The sequence below is a fragment of the Macrotis lagotis genome, chromosome 3, assembly GCF_037893015.1.
Source record: "Macrotis lagotis isolate mMagLag1 chromosome 3, bilby.v1.9.chrom.fasta, whole genome shotgun sequence".
Classification (NCBI taxonomy): Eukaryota; Metazoa; Chordata; class Mammalia; order Peramelemorphia; family Peramelidae; genus Macrotis; species Macrotis lagotis.
The window spans coordinates 166,192,770-166,208,961 of NC_133660.1; the positions used below are offsets into that span (position 1 = coordinate 166,192,770).

General features: G+C 36.8%; 1 protein-coding gene across 14 annotated transcripts in view; it reads left to right on the forward strand.

Annotated features, from left to right (window-relative positions):
• FRYL (FRY like transcription coactivator) overlaps positions 1 to 16,192 on the forward strand; it is a 283,659-nt gene that overhangs the window by 24,137 nt on the left and 243,330 nt on the right. For 11 of the 14 annotated variants that reach the window (XM_074229477.1, XM_074229484.1, XM_074229482.1 and 8 more), the window contains exon 2: positions 4,687 to 4,863. The gene's annotated coding sequence lies outside the window, so the exon portion shown is untranslated. The other 3 variants (XM_074229478.1, XM_074229492.1, XM_074229480.1) reach the window with 2 other exon arrangements.

The window sequence follows — 16,192 nt, forward strand, 5'->3', positions numbered from 1 at the left end:
ATTTTATATTCTTGTTTCAAAGATCACACAGTCAGTAATTGCAACCATGAAATTAAAAGACACTTTCTTCTTGGAAGGAAACCTATGGTAAATCTGGACAGCATACTAAAAAGCTGAGGCATCACCTTGCTGACTTGCTGTCTTTATATAGTCAAAGCTATGATCTTTCCAGTAGTAATGTATTAGCTGTCAGAGTTGGACTCTAAGGAAGGCTGAGCACAGCAGAATCAACGTTTTCAAATTGTATTCTCAAAGACTTTGAGAGGGGCAGCTAGGTGATTCAGTGGATAGAGCACCGGCCCTGGAGTCAGGAAGTACCTGAGTTCAAATTCAGCCTGGGACACTTAATAATTATCTAGCTGTGTGGCCTTGGGCAAGCCACTCAACCCCATTTGCCTTTAAAAGAAAAAAGAAGAAGACGACTTTGAGAGACCTTTGGACAGCCAGGAGAATAAATCTGTCACTATTCAAAAAGATTTAATTCAGACTATTCATTATAAGGACAAATACTGAAGCTATTGGAAAACTTCCTTGTTGGGAGAAGGGGACAGCAGAGGATGAGATGGATAGAGAGTGTCAAAGAAGCAACAAACATGAATTTGGGACAGACTTTGAGAGGATAGAACAGTATATCACAAAGAGTCTGACATTGAGCAACTAAATAATATTGCTTTCACTTGTCATTTCTTTGTATGAGATCTGTTTACATTATTCATTTTGCTTTGTGTCCATTCTGACTATTTATATTTTTGGACTTGAGCAACTGTTTTCTTAATTAGATATTCAAATGATCTCTGATTCCTTTGACTGAGAGATTCCCTCTAGCTGGAATGATGATAAGACCTGGTTGTTTTGAAAGGAGATGGGTGAAGTGAGTTGATAAGAGTTTGCCATCTGGATTGTTTAGCTAGACTGCAGACTGAAATTCTCTGGGCTCGTGCTGCTGGACCTGATGATTTCTGGTTTGATGAGATTTAGAAGTTATGGTAGAGAAGAGCTCTAGCAACCCATCTTCCTGTCTTCCTGTCTTTCTCTTCCCCTTCCAATCCTCCTCTCACCCAAATCAAAGGGAAGATAGAAAGTTGTATTTAGAGGTCCCCTAGAGAGGACCCATAACAGTTGACTGGCTCTGAGGCTCCAGGCTGTTCATTATTTTTATATTCTCTCCTGGGATCTTGATGGTTTTCTTGACTAATTTTTTGTGGTTCTGTTCTTGCTTATTCCTCATTATTTTTGATGTTGATTAGGAATTTGATTGCTGTTTTTTGTTCAGTGAGAAGTTTCCTGGAGGACACTTTCCTACTGTGTAGACTACTTTCTGAGATGTTCAGAGTGGCTGATATTCCATATATAATGCTCCTATGCATACAAGTAAAAAGATGCTCACACATTTAAGCTCTCTGAGTAAAGTTCAGGGGAGACGAGGGGATGAGGAATTATCATTGGATAGTTTCCCCACTTTATCTAATTATGGGTAGAATTGTTTTTCCCTATTTAAAGAGAACAGGGATTGTAAAACATGCTCCAAAAATATTGGTTGACCTGCTGTAGGCTCTGGTACAATTCTTTCCTCACCATCCTTTAAGATACAGCTTGTCTATTCACTCTAATAATCTCCATCTTTTTCTTCCCTCATATCTTTTTTTTTTAACATTTGCTTCATATGTTTCTTAAATACTTTACTGTGCATCATTCTGTATCTTACTCCATGAAGGGAAGAATCATGTCTTCTATTAATCTTGTATATAACCTAGTGTCTGGCACAGTGGTTTGCTACCTTATGAAGTATTTAATAGATCTTTGTTGATGTTAGTGCTCAATGAAAGGAAGGATTTGAGGGTGTTTTTAGTGCTCATTGAAAAAGCACTGCAATTTCATGTGCAGTAAAGTTGATTGAACCATTTGTATTTTCAGATATATGACTTTGGCATTTTAAACTAAAATGTGTCATTAGAAGGAGATAAAAAAATCACATCATTGAACTGCATAATTACCTTTTCACTTTTTTTTTTTAGTTTCTGAGCAGTTTTTATAGAACAAATGAAATCTCTGTGTGATGATGCTTGTTAACTTCTTTGATGAATGTTAACTAACAACCAGATCCTCTTAGGTCTAAGCTGAATATTAGATTGACCAGTTTTTCATATTTGACTGCTGTAGGCCAAAAGTGTCAACATAGCCATTACTGTTGAGTGCAACCCAAACCAAATTAAAGTGTAATTGGAAAACATTTAGCAAAATGAATAAAAACATAATAGAACATAGATAATATTAATATGTGATTTTCTAAGTCAGAATACCATCTACCTTAGGAATGTTATGTACAGTTTAGTGGACTTGTTTCTAGGTGAGTTGACATGACTGTTGTAGGCTTCCATAAACCTATAAGCTGGGGAAGCTAGGTGACACAGTGGATAGAGCAATAAATAGCCCTGGGGTCTGATCTCAAATGTGACCTCAGAGACACTTGACACTTACTAGCTGTGTGATCTTGGGTAATGTACAGAATGCAAATGATTGCCTCACATCCACTCATCCTGATACATATCAGTACACTGAACCCAGATGGCTCTGGAAGAGAAAATGAGGTTAGTAATTTAGCACAGCCCCCCACCCCCACCCCCCAACCTACCCCCAGTCCAATTCGCATGGTTGTCACAGCATCACCTCCCAGATTTTGTGGTCTTCTTTGAAAACAAAGAACAAACATCCATATCAGACTTCCATAAAGTGAAGTCTTGACTAGGAAAATGTTATCGACCAAAGCTTTTCAAAGACGTTGCAATACAAAGTTTCTTGGTAATAGAGGTATATGAAGATATTTTAAATATCTTAATCTACTTCTAAATTTCCTGAAACATAATTTCTTGCTGATATGAGAGAAGCAAAGGTACCTTTGTGTGATTGAGTAAAAAAGATTTTGGGACTTAAGAGTGAAGAGATCTAGGTTTGAAGCCTGATCCTGACATTTATTAGTTGCATTCCCATGACTATCACTTAACCTCTCTATGTCCCAGTTTCTTCCTTTAGCGGTAATGTTACTTGTACTGCTTATCTCACGGAAGTGTTGTGAGGAAAGTCCTTTTTCAGCCTTGAAGTGCTATTGAAATGTGCATTGTTACTATTGCTGATCAGTTGTAGATCTCACCATAGCTCTCAAGGAATATTTTTTTTTCATCATGTTCTATGGTGTTATTTCATGTTGGTGTTCAGATAAAATGATTATTTCAGAAAAGAATTTTGAAAAAGGACTTCTATCTTGCATGCATTATTCTGGACTTTTATTATAATATTAAAGATGTAGTGTTTAATGCCTGAAATTCTATTTAGAATCAAATAATAGAGGCAACTTGGAGAATACTATCTATTATCATATCTAATGTGGAAGAATTTGTAGGCTTTGGAGGAAGTCATACCCAAAATGCTCTGACACAAATTCTTGACATGGTAAAAAAGATAGTATATAGATTTAGAATGACAGGAATGTGCCTGTGACCAATGGTGCAATAGATGCAGAACTCAGAGATATTTCCTGAGTGGTATTGATTAGTGGGAATGCGCTGATTAGCAACATGGAAGAAGAAAATTAATATCTGAAAGGTGAAAAAAATTCAACTTGTTGATTAATCTGGGAGAGAGACAGTCAAGTTCCATAGCTTCCTAGGTTATGCAGGTAACCTAGATTCTACTTCACCTCAGTGGAGCTAGTTAAAAGACACAAAATGATATCTAGAACTCAGTTTTCTAGAAAGCAAGTTTCAAGACCTACAATAGGGTTTCAGGGTAGTCCTGTTTCTCCTATCCTCTGCTGTGACTTGGACAACTAAATTTCCTCGTGACATGATGGATAGAAAAATCTTAACATCACATATCTATTACCATCTTTGTGACAATAGGTACCATCATTTAACTTTTTGGTGCTTCAGTTTCCTCATCTATAAAATGGAAATATTAAAACATATATTACTTTCCTCACATAGTTGTTGTGAAGCTTAAAAAAGAGAAACAGGGCCAGCTAGGTGGCACAGTGGATAGAGCACCTGCCCTGGAGTCAGGAGGACCTGAGTTCAAATGTGGCCTCAGACACTTAATAATTACCTAGCTGTGTGACCTTGGGCAAGTCACTTAACCCTATTGCCTTACCCCCCCATAAAAAAAGAAACAAATGTAATTTCACATTTAATATATTGATGTCGATTATTTCACTATAATTAAATCTTCATAAAGATCTTCGAACCAATAAGAAAGGGTTAAATAGCACATTTTAGAAATATTTTTATCACAAGTGTTTTATATTTTCTGAAATTTAATGGGTCAAATCATAGCTTTCATTTAGAGAGACTGTCAGCTTGTAGTAGATAGGATTAAAAACAGAAGCAAGAGTTAGAAAATCTGTCACTTATTAGTCATGGCACTTCCTGCATTGAGTCTCATTTTCCTTGTATTTAAAAGTAGAGATAAAAAATACGTACTTCATAGGATTGTCAATAAACTTTAAAATAGTATATAGTCATTTTCGTTGTTGCTTTCATCAGTTTGGAAAATTTCCTGCTTACTTGAGTGTCCTGGGAAGAAGGAATTTTTTTTTATTAAATTCTTCTATATGAAAACTAAAGTGAATGCTGATCTCTTTAATTTGTGATAATTGCATATCTATTTCATAGTTTTCTCTTCTTGCTGTTCTAGAACATTCCACATCCTTCTGGCTATAAGGTGAATCCTTGCTGTGACAGCTTTACATCACTGTGCCTACTTGTATGCCAACAAATTATGTTAGAGGTTGAAAACAAACTTCTAGATGGATCCTCTCCAACTCTGGTGTTTTTTCAACATATACTGTGCCTCAACTACCATTTCTAAGTGGTAAGAATGTTTTGTTTTTTTAAGAAAGTTTTAATTTTACCCTATGCTTGTCAGCTATATGTAATTTGTTTTTCATGCCTTTTTCTTTTTACCAATTACTGCTGATGTTGAATGTTCAGATTTGCCTGAACATTAGTTAAAAAATCTCTCATGGCAGGTCTTGGAAATTTACAAGCATTCTTTACATTTTTCATCTTAGGTCTTATTAGCAACATCAATAGAAAGTGTTAAAAAAAAAAACTCTAGCACCTCACTAGTATTCAGCATCCTTTATGATAAGAATAAGCAAGTGTATTTTTCTACTTTTTTAGGCATTTATTCTGTTATTCTATTATTTATGTACTTGAGGCCAGGGTTCATTTAGTCTCAGAATTTAGAACAAGAAAACACTAATCTAACTCATTTATTGTGTTTTAATTTTTTATTTAAAAGTATTTTTATTTTGAATTTTACAAACCTCAAACTAGTATTTCCACATATAAAGAAGATATATTAAAGATCATAATTAGGTAAAAAAGGCAGTAGGACTTAGTTGATGGAGACCGGCCTTTGAAACTAAGAAAACTGCTCAATTCCCTTCATGTTCCTCTTGTGCTTAAAAAAAGGGGGTTAGGGAACAAAACTCCAAATATATATACATAGTCAAGAACAATAAGATCACATGTTGCATGTTCTTCTTACTTCTCTACACACATTGACTTTTTTTTTTCACAATATTCACTTTCTGTCTCCCTTTATCACTCCCTATTCCCTGCCCCCAAAAGAAATTATCAGGATAGTGATGGGACCCATAATCACACTGTCCCACTAATCCCAACCCCAAAATGCCTCCCAGAGCTCTTAAGGATGAATTTCAATAAATAGAAAATGTACTTATGTGGTCCTGATAGAGAAGCCAAATGGAGAATTTTGTTTATTTAACCTTTTAAAATTTCATGGGCATCTTTTAGATCTGCAGACCATTTTAAAATCCATTGCCCCCTTTGATCATAGCCATGCCAAAAGGTTCACAAGCAGTATGTGTCCAGTTCAGGGGCTCCAATGATTATTGAATTTTAGATGTATTGAAGCATGACTATGATCCCTTTACATACCATATGCTATTCTGTTAGTTTTAAAAATCAGAACAGTATTTTTTTTTAGCTGGGGAGGGGGTGATATGAAATGTGGATATGGGCAATATGTTGTTTGTCCTGTTGTGTAGCAAGGACCTGAGAGTTGAGATATTAAGTCCCCTTCTCTCACCCCAGTCTTCTCTTACCTGTCCTTGTGACTATGACATCATGATATTCTAGAGACTTTAGTCCAAGTGTATCTGAACATGCTCTTGGAAACTGTAAGAATAGAGCATGTTCTATAAATGAAAGTGCTGTATTGTTTTGTTAAAGTCAATTCAGTTTCTGTTACTACCACATACCACACAGCTATAGAACATAGTGCAGATTTCAAAATTAGCCTGGCTTCCTTCAAGGCTTAACTTAAGTCCTGCCTTCTGTAGGAGGCCATTTCTTTTTTTTTTTTTAGAATTTTAGAATTTTGAATTTTAGAATTTTTAGAATTTTGAATTTTACAATTTTTTCCCCATTCTTGCTTCCCCCCCCAGAAGGCATTCTGTTAGTTTTTACATTGTTTCCATGGTATACAATGATCTCAGTTGAATGTGATGAGAGAAATCATATCCTTAAGGAAGAAACATAAAATATAAGAGATAGCAAAATTACATAATAAGATAATGGTGTTTTTTTTCCTAAATTGAAGGTAATAGTCTTTGATCTTTGTTCAAACTCCACAATTCTTTCTCTAGATACAGATGGTATTCTCCATTGCAGATAGCTCAAAATTGTCCCTGATTGTTGCACTGAAGGAATGAGCAAGTCCATCAAGGTTGATCATCACCCCCATGTTGCTATTGGGGTGTACAGTGTTTCTGGTTCTGCTCATCTCGCTTAGTATCGTCAGTTCATACAGATCCTTCCAGGCTTCTCTGAATTCCCATCTCTACTGGTTTCTAATAGAAAAATAGTGCTCCATAATGTATGTATACCACAATTTGTTCAGCTATTCCCCAATTGATCGACATTCACTCAATTTCCAGTTCTTTGCCACCACAAACAGGGCTGCTATGATTATTTTTGTACAAGTGATGTTTTTACCCTTTTTCATCATCTCTTCAGGGTATAGACCCAGTAGTGGTATTGCTGGATCAAAGGGTATGCACATTTTTGTTGCCCTTTGGGCATAATTCCAGATTGCTCTGTAGAGGATGCCATTTCTGGTCACTCCAACTTTCCTTTCAGAATACCTGATTTTTTCTATTTTGTTTCCTGCAAATGTCCACTTCTTGAAGTCAGGGACTGTTTCTTGCCCTTCTAGTGTCCTTAATGCTTACTGGAACACTTTGTTGTTGTTGTTCAGCTGTTTCAGTGACCTTTAATTTTTTTTTTTTGTGAAGATGCTTTAGTGGTTTGCCATTTCCTTTTCCAGGGACAAACAAGTTAATTAGCAATTTTAAGGTCACATGGCTAGGGAGTTTCTGAGGCTAGATTTGAACTCAGATCTTCCTTATATCAAAGCCTAGTGCTCTACCCACTACATCACTTAACATTTTCTATTGAAACATTTTGTACAGTTTTTCAGTGGTGTCTGATTCTTTGTGACCCCTTTTGGGGTTTTATTGACAAGGATACTTGACAAAATACCATTTCCTTCTCTGTTCATTTTTACAGATGAGGAACTGAGGCAAACAGCATTAAATGCATAATTCCACAGCTAGTAAACTGTCTGAGGCTGGATCTAAACTCAGGAAGATGGGAATTTTCCTGACTCCAGGCCCCAAGCTCTAACCACTGTGCCATCTAGCTGCCCTTTACTGGAACATAGTAAGCACTGAATAAATGATTGTTGATTGACCACTTCGCTTTGCATCAGTCTTCCTAGGTTTCCCTGAAACTCTTTCATCATTTCACCTCATTTCTTCATTTTGAGGCATCACAATTGGATTTTTGTAAAGGACTTTGTTTATATGTTTTTAAAAAGGCTGTACTTTGTTCATTATTAATGAATTATATAAGCATACAGTAGTTTCTGTAGTTTATAGAAGAAACATGCAAAAAATAAATAAAACAGACACTCATCACAAACTTTTGCTTTCAAAAGTACTTTTCATAAAAATGTGTTGCTTCTGTTAACTCATAATGGTTTTAAGTGAGTTGATAATAAATATTTTAAAATTTTATCAGTTTTAATTTCTAAAATAGTAAATATCAACAGATGTAACCCACATAAAAGCTTTGTGCAGCCCTTGATTTTTTTGAGAATTGCTATTTTAATTATTTGGCTATAGTCTCAAATTGCTTACCAGCGACTGTACATTAATATACATCTTCCCATAGTACTTTCAACAATTGTAATTTTTTCCTTTTTTTGTCAACTCTACCAAACTGATAAGTGAGACAGAATGTCAAAGTTGCTTTAATTTTCATAGATTTCTGTGTTTCATATCCTTAGATCTAAAAGGAAATTTCTTCTTCCTCTTAATTTGATCATGATGTGTATAAGTGTTCATGTGTAAGTCATATATCCATTTGGAGCTAATTTTGGTGTGAAGTGGTCTTCTAAATGTAAGTTTTGCCAGACTGCTTTACATTTTCTTAGGAGGTTTTTTTTTGGGGGGGGGGCGGTAATGAGTTCTTATGTCATAGTAGTTGGGGTTTAGGATTTATTAAACACCAAACTACTTTGCTTGCTTGCTCCTGAATCTTTTTTACCTAATCTCTTCCACCAATCTTTTTTTTTTAATCAGTAGTAAATCATTTCAATGATCACTGCTTTGGAGTAATAGTTTGAGATCTGAATTTGTTGGTCCAATTTTTTTCTTTTTTTCCCCTTGAACTTTTTAACCTTTTATTCCTCCAGGTGAATTCCATTATTATTTTTCTAGCTCTATAAAAATAATTCTTTGGTAGTTTGATTTGATTGACATCTGAGTAAATAAATCAGTATACTTGGCATTATTATTTTATTCCATCTCAGCAATTAAAATTCCTTAATTTATTTAGGTCTATCTTTACATCTGTAGAACATTTTTATAGTTGCATTCATATAGTTCTTGTGAATGTTTTAGTAGGTAAATTCCCAATGTTTCATCTATTTTGTAGTTATTTTAAATGGAATTTTTCTTTCAATCTTTTCCTGTTTGGTATTGTTCATGGTATATCCTATAATTTTGCTGGTTATTTTTCAATAAATTTTTAATTTATTCTAAGGTTCTCTCATATCATTTCTACAGATATTATAATTTAGCTTCCCTTTTACTTATATTTATTCCTTTGAATTCTTTTTTTCTTGTTTTATTGCTATAGCTCATATGTATAGCACTATAGCAAATCTGTTGTTTTTATTCAGTCATTCAGTCATATCCGTCTCTACATGACCCCATGGACATAACAAAGTCCATGGAGTTTTCTTGGCAAAAATATTGGAGTGGTTTACCATTTCCTTCTCTAGCTTGTCCCCAATTTATAGTTGATGAACTGATTAAGTAGAGTCAAGTGAATCACATGACTTGCCCAGGGTCACACAGTAAGTGTCTGAGGCTGAATTTGAACTCAAATCTTCCTAACTTTAGGCATGTTATTCCATCCATACACCCCCTAGTTGCCCCTCTATAACAAATAGTGGCTAGAAAAAAATTTGCTATTATTGCTACTATAGAAAATAGTAGTGTTGATAATGAATATCCTTGTTTTATTCTGGCTCTTACTAGGGAAATTTTTTGTTTACCTGTGCTAGCTGTAGTTCAGATACTACTTAATGTATTAAGGAAAAGTCCATTTATTCTTTTTTTTTAGTGTTACCATAAATGGTTATTGTATTTTGTCAAAAGCCTTTTATGCATCCAATAATATGTTATGTGACCTTTTTATATTAATTTTGCTAATATTGCAATCATGAATTCCAGATTGATCATAATTTTTGGAATGTTGCTATAGCTTCTTTGCTAATATTTTATTTAAAGGAATTTTTGTGGTTATGTGACACTATCCATTAAGGATACTTTCTATAAATTTCTTTATTTTGACTCTCTTTGCTTTAGATATCAATACCATATTTCTGTCACAAAAGAAAATTTTAAGTTATTAACAATTTGAATGTCCTCTTTTGAATAGATGCCTTCTCATAAATCAATATTGGTCCATTGTAATATTTCTATTTATTTAGTAATTAGTCAATATACATTCAACATTAAACCATGCTAAATGCCAGAGATACAAAAAAGAAGCAAAAGACAATATCTCCTGTATTATACACAAGTGTGTAATTACATTTATATATAGGATAAGTGAAAAAATAATTTAAGAAAGGGAAAGGCACTAGAATTAACAAGGATTGGAAATGACTTGTTGTAAAATATGGGATTTTAACTGGGTCTTCAAGGGAGCCAGGGAGACCAGTAGTTGGAGAGGAAGAAGAGCATTCTAGGCATGGGAACAATCAAAAAATTTAGCCAGACCTGAGAGATTGTCCTATTTGTGGAACAGTAAGGAGACCAATGTCAAAGAATAATTGGTGGAAAGTAAGGTGTAAGAAGACTGGAAAGGGTAGGAGGTGACTAGGTTATGGAGAGCTTTGAATGATGAAAAGAGGATTTTTTATTTGATCTTGGAGATGATTGGGAACTAATGCATTTTTTTGAAAAGGAGAGTGACTTTTTTAGACCTATGCTTTAGGATAATTGCTGTGGTAGCTAAATGGAAGATAGATTAGAGTAGGAAGAAACTTGAGATAGGAAGACCCACTATCATGCTGTTGCAGTAATCTAGGTGTGAAGTAATGAAGTCTTTTACCAAAGCACTGGTAGTATCAGAAGAAAGAAAGGGTGGGGCAGGGGCCTATTGGAGAGATGTTGTATAGATAGAGTCCATAAGCCTTGACTACAAATTTGATATGGAGTATGGTAATGAAAGAAAGTGAAGAGTTGAACATGACACTGAGGTTGGAAACCTGAAGGACTGGTATTGTCTTCAACAGTAATAGAGAAGTTGTGAGGGAGTGTGAGACCATTTAGGGGGAAAGATAAGGAGTTTGAACTTTGACATATTAAGTTTAAGATGTCTACCAAATATCTAATTTGAGATTTCTGAAAGACATTTGAAGATATGAGATTAAAGGTCAGCAGAGAATTTGGAGGAGAGGTAGATTTGAGAATTATCTTTTTTTTTTTTTTTTTTTTTTAGATTTTTGGCAAGACAAATGGGGTTAAGTGGCTTGCCCAAGGCCACACAGCTAGGTAATTATTAAGTGTCTGAGACCGGATTTGAACCCAGGTACTCCTGACTCCTGGGCCGGTGTTTTAGCCACTGCATCACCTAGCCGCCCCTTTTTTTAGGTTTTTGCAAAGCAAATGGGGCTAAGTGGCTTGCCCAAGGTCACACAGCTAGGTAATTATTGTCTGAGGCCGGATTTGAACTTGGGTACTCCTGACTCCAGGGCTGGTGCTCTATCCACTGTGCCACCTAGCCATTGGAGAATTATCTTCATAGAGAGGTAATTAAATCCTAGGGAGCTGATGAGATTACTATGTGATGTAGTTAAAGAAGGAGAAGATGAAGACCCCCAGGGCCTTGTGGGACAACCTGTGGTTAGAGGATGTGATTTGGAAGAGGATTCAGTAAAGAATACTGAGAAAGAGTCATCTTATTTGTAGGAGGAGAACCTGGAGAAAGTGATGCCCTCGAAACTTAGAGGGAAGAGATTTTTAAAGAGAAGAAAGATCCACAGTATCAGAGGCTACAGAGGAGTCAAGGAGAATGAGAACAGAAAAAGTCATTGGATTTGGCAATTTGAAGATTAAGGGAAATTTTGGAGAGAGCAAATTAAAAAGTTAGGAATTTGGGATTATAAGGCTTAAGAAAAGATTGAGTAGAGAGAGAGTGGAGCTATCTACTTAAAAAGAATGGCTGAATAGGGTAGAAGAGATTTAGAGTGGTAATTATTGGGGATAGAATGAACAAGTGAATTTTTTTAAGGATTTGGGAAATATGACATGTTTATAGGCAGCAGGGAAGGAACAGGAAGGCAAAGAAAGATTGAAAATAACAGGAGACAAGCTGTTGGAAGAGACAGCATGGAATGGAATCACTTGAGCAGTCAAGAGGAGTTAGCCAGGGATGAAGAAGGAGACAATAGCAGAAGGCCTATAAGTGATGTGAAAGGAGAACAGGAAGCTCATGGTGAATGACCTCAATTTTTTCTATAAAATACAAAGTAAGGTTCTTCTTACCAGGGCAGAGGACAGGGGAAGGGAGAGTCATGGGAATCTGAGCAAGGATGAAAAAGTTTGGAAGATCTACTGTAGATAGTTGGAGTGAGTCGATGATGTGAGTATAATAGGGTTAACTAGAAGCAGTGAAGGTTCAGTTGTGGTTATGAATGATTTATGACTTTCTCCAACTTTTTTCAGCAACTTGTATGTAAGAATATAGGAGGGATGGTCCACGTGAGGCAAGGCTAAGGCCTAGTATAATCCACAAAGCGATGACGACTAGGGATTTAGGGGGAGAACAGTGTAGTTGAATTGGTTCACTAAGGAGTCAAGACAGAGGAAAGAGAAGAGAGTTGAGGAAGGAGGAGAAGGAGTAGGGGAGATGGCCTGGGAGAGAATTGAGAGGTCAAGGGATTGGAAATCATGATATAGTTGAAGAGTAGGGTTTGTAAGGGAAGGCAGAAGGAGAGGTAAAAAGCCAAGGTTGTTGTTGGATAAAGAGATTTCAGAATTTTTGAATACAGGAATAGTATATTTGTGATGATGGCAAGATCAAGGATATGGCAGATGTGGGGTGGAGAAGTAGCTCATAAGAAGTGAGTAGGATGGGAGAGAAAAACTATTCTATGTGTATGTGTATACTGCACATGTATACATGTGGATATATGTATGTATATGTACTGAATTCATGAAGGAAGGTAGTGACCTGCAGATCTGTAGGTATGAGGATTTTATTTGAGGAGTAGAGATGAATTGCTTGTATCTCAAAGAGAGAACAGGCTCCTGAATAATGAAAGTAGGACAGAATCGAGTCATGGCAGTGGAAATGGAGGAGTATTCTAACACCTCATTTAGAGCTAAGGGGAATGTGTGAAGGTGCAACCAGTTCTAGGAAGGCTGTGTCATCAAAGGATAGATAGAAGAAATGGAATTTTAGGGAAGGAAATTTAGGAAGGGAAATTTGTTGCCTGGTGTGTTCAAACAGGCATTCTAAGGGGTACAGTGGAAGGGTTGGATAATGTTGGACTAGGAAGTTTGAGGGGAATAGGAATAAGGAATTAGCTAGAAGAGAAAGGAAATAGGCTTTGATGATGAACTATAGGAGTTCAAAATCACTGAGATGTGATCTGGTGTAAGAATGTTCTTCATTGGATGGAAGGAGACTGGAGGCAAGTGCTTGAAGACCTTGTTTCATTACAACTCCTCCCTCTGGTGGCTAGAGAAGAGACAGGAAAGACGGTTGCAGGGATGGAAATTGAACCCGCAGAGCCAGAGAAGGCAAGCTGCTCCCTACAGATTTTTATTTTCCTTTTCCTTTAAGGGACCCACACAACTCAAGATGAAAGGCCTGAAGTTAAAGGGAAGGTTGCTTCTTTTTCCACCAGAGGTTTTCCACTTCCCATTTGGGAGATGGAACTGGTGGCAAGAGGTTGACGAGGTTTGATGATATCAGATGGAGGTTGTCTGTGTTCTCAGGCAGCATAGGAAGTTATAGACTCCTTTGGTGGGAGGAAGTCACTATGGAGGATAGAAGACACCTGCACCAGGAGTCTTTCCACCTACTGGGGAAGGGTCCTAGGAAGGCTGGCTCCTCTTTTTATGTGAGGCTTTATACACACACACACACATACATACATATGTATGTATATATGTATATCCAAATATCAGATAGTGAAGAAATAATCAGTAAGAAGCTTTAGCAGCTATGTGAAGAATGACTTAGAGTGGGCCAAAGAGACCTGGGGGCTATTGTAATAATCCAGGTGAAAATGGGATCCCCTTCTGGGGATGAATGCAAGAGAAGGTGTGGAAGGAACAAGTGCTAAACTCTCAGGGGGCCAGAATCTGTGGAGAGATCATAGAGGATCCCTTCAAGCTTAGGCAAGCTTAGGACCCTGGAGTGTGGGTAGGTTCTGTAATGGTGGCTGAAGGAGGCCAAGAGGTCTCCAGGACAGTATTCTGACAGCAAGTTTAGCCTCCTATGTGCTGATTATAGAGAGCAAAGAAGAAAGTAGTCCTTCCTTTCTCAAGGAGCTCCAAGAATAGGGAGAAGCCATGCAAACCCCTGTGTACAAACAAGAGAGATGATGTGTAGACACTAAGATTGAGGAGACCTGGGACTGACTTGTAGAAAGTGGGACTTGAAGGAACCCAGGGAAGTTAGGAGGCCAAGATGAGGAGGGAGAGCATGGAAATGAAAATCTGTGGAGTTGGGAGATGGTGGTCTTTGTGGGAAGAGAGTCCAGAGGACATGGGAGGGAATGTGTGAGAGTGAGGTGACTGGAACTGGATGAAGAATCCAGGTTTAAAAGACTCACAGAGAATTTTTTGTTGGATCCTGAGGCCCCAGAGAGCCAGAGAGCTCTGAGTAAGGGTTTAATGTGACTGGGCCTGGGTTGGGAAGATCAGCTGGAGGATAAGTGGACAGGGAGTCAAGCAGCTGGTTTCTGCCCAGGTGGGAGGTGATGGGGGGGGGGGGGGCGGTGGTTATTTGAGAGATGTTAACTCAACTAGGACTTGGCAACAGATGGAAAAATGGGAGGAGAGGCTAAGAAGTTGGGGAAAGCTATGGACCTGGGCCATAGCCCTAGAGTTGACAATAATAGGGAATTTAAAGAAGAGGATGTCAGGATACAGGAAGTTCTCATGCAGATTTTCTTTCATTAGTCCTTATCAGTACTTAATTGCTGTACTTAATTGCTTTTAAAAATTGTTGTTTATTGATATTTTATTTTTCCAAATACATGTAATGAAAGTTTTCAATATTTCACCCATATGCCTATCTATATATATTTTTAAATTACAAAATTTTCTTCCACTCTCCCTTCCCACCTGCCCCTCAGCAGGAGAACAATCAGGTTAATACTGTTCATACACATTTGTGTTAACAGTCATTTTCAGTGTGAGGAATTTGGATTAAGGGAAAGAAATACATAAGAGATTTTTTAAAAAATGTTCATCATGAACACTGTAGTGTTCATCAGATTCTGAAAGGTTATTTTTTTTGTTTCATTTTGTTTTGTTTTTCTTCCTCTGGATGGGGGATAGAATTGTCCATAGCCAGTCTAATAGGGTTGTCCTAGCTCTCTGAACTGCTGAGAAGAGCTGGTTCCATCAAGGTTCATCATCTCATGTTGTTGATGTGTGTGTGCATTGTTCTCTTGGTTCTGCTCCCTTCCCTCAGCATCAGATCCTGTAAGTCATTCCATGCTTCTCTAGAGTCTGACCTTCCATTGTTTCCTATAGAACAATATAGTATTTCATAGTATTCATATACCATAACTTGTTTAGCCGGTTCCCAGTCGATAGGTATCCCCTCAATTTCCAATTCTTTGCCACCTCACCTCAGAATTGCTATGAATATTTTGGAACATGTGGGACTTTTCCCATTTTTTATGATTTCTTCTGGATATAGGCCTAGAGTTGGAATTACTGGGTCAAAGGGGTACTGTAGTTTTAAAAAAAAATCAAAAAATAACTTTACTGTGTTTGCTTTTTTGTGCAGTAATCTGGTAACTTATTTTTCTAGTCTGTGGTATCCTTGCTTTGTACCACATAGTTGTTCTGGTTTAGGTTTCCATGCTAACTGTGGTGGAGCCTTTTATTTTGAGGAGGTGGGGGATCTGTGGCATAAACTGATCTTCAGAGGCAAGTGGGGTAGAAGGATCCTGGGGTGGGGATGAGATGGGAGATGGGGGAGGAGACTGGGACAAGGAAGGATGACTCCTACTTTGTATGAAGTAACTGAATGATAGTCTGTATCCTGGAGAGAGGTGTGGAGAATCATAGCAGTGTAGCTCCCTTAATAAGGTGATAATAATAACAACTTATATTTATATGGTGCTATGTTTTTGAAATAGAGAAGATTGGGGCAGTAAAGTCTTGTATTCTTCATGTCACATTTGCCTGTTAATCTAAATATTATTGCATTAAAAGAATAAGCCAAGTTTTATTTAAAGAAATTCACATTTAAATAGCTTTGTCATTTTCCCACATAAATTTTGTTCACTAGATTTGTTTGTTGCTTAGAAAATATTAATAGAAGGATATTGAATTTGTTTTCCA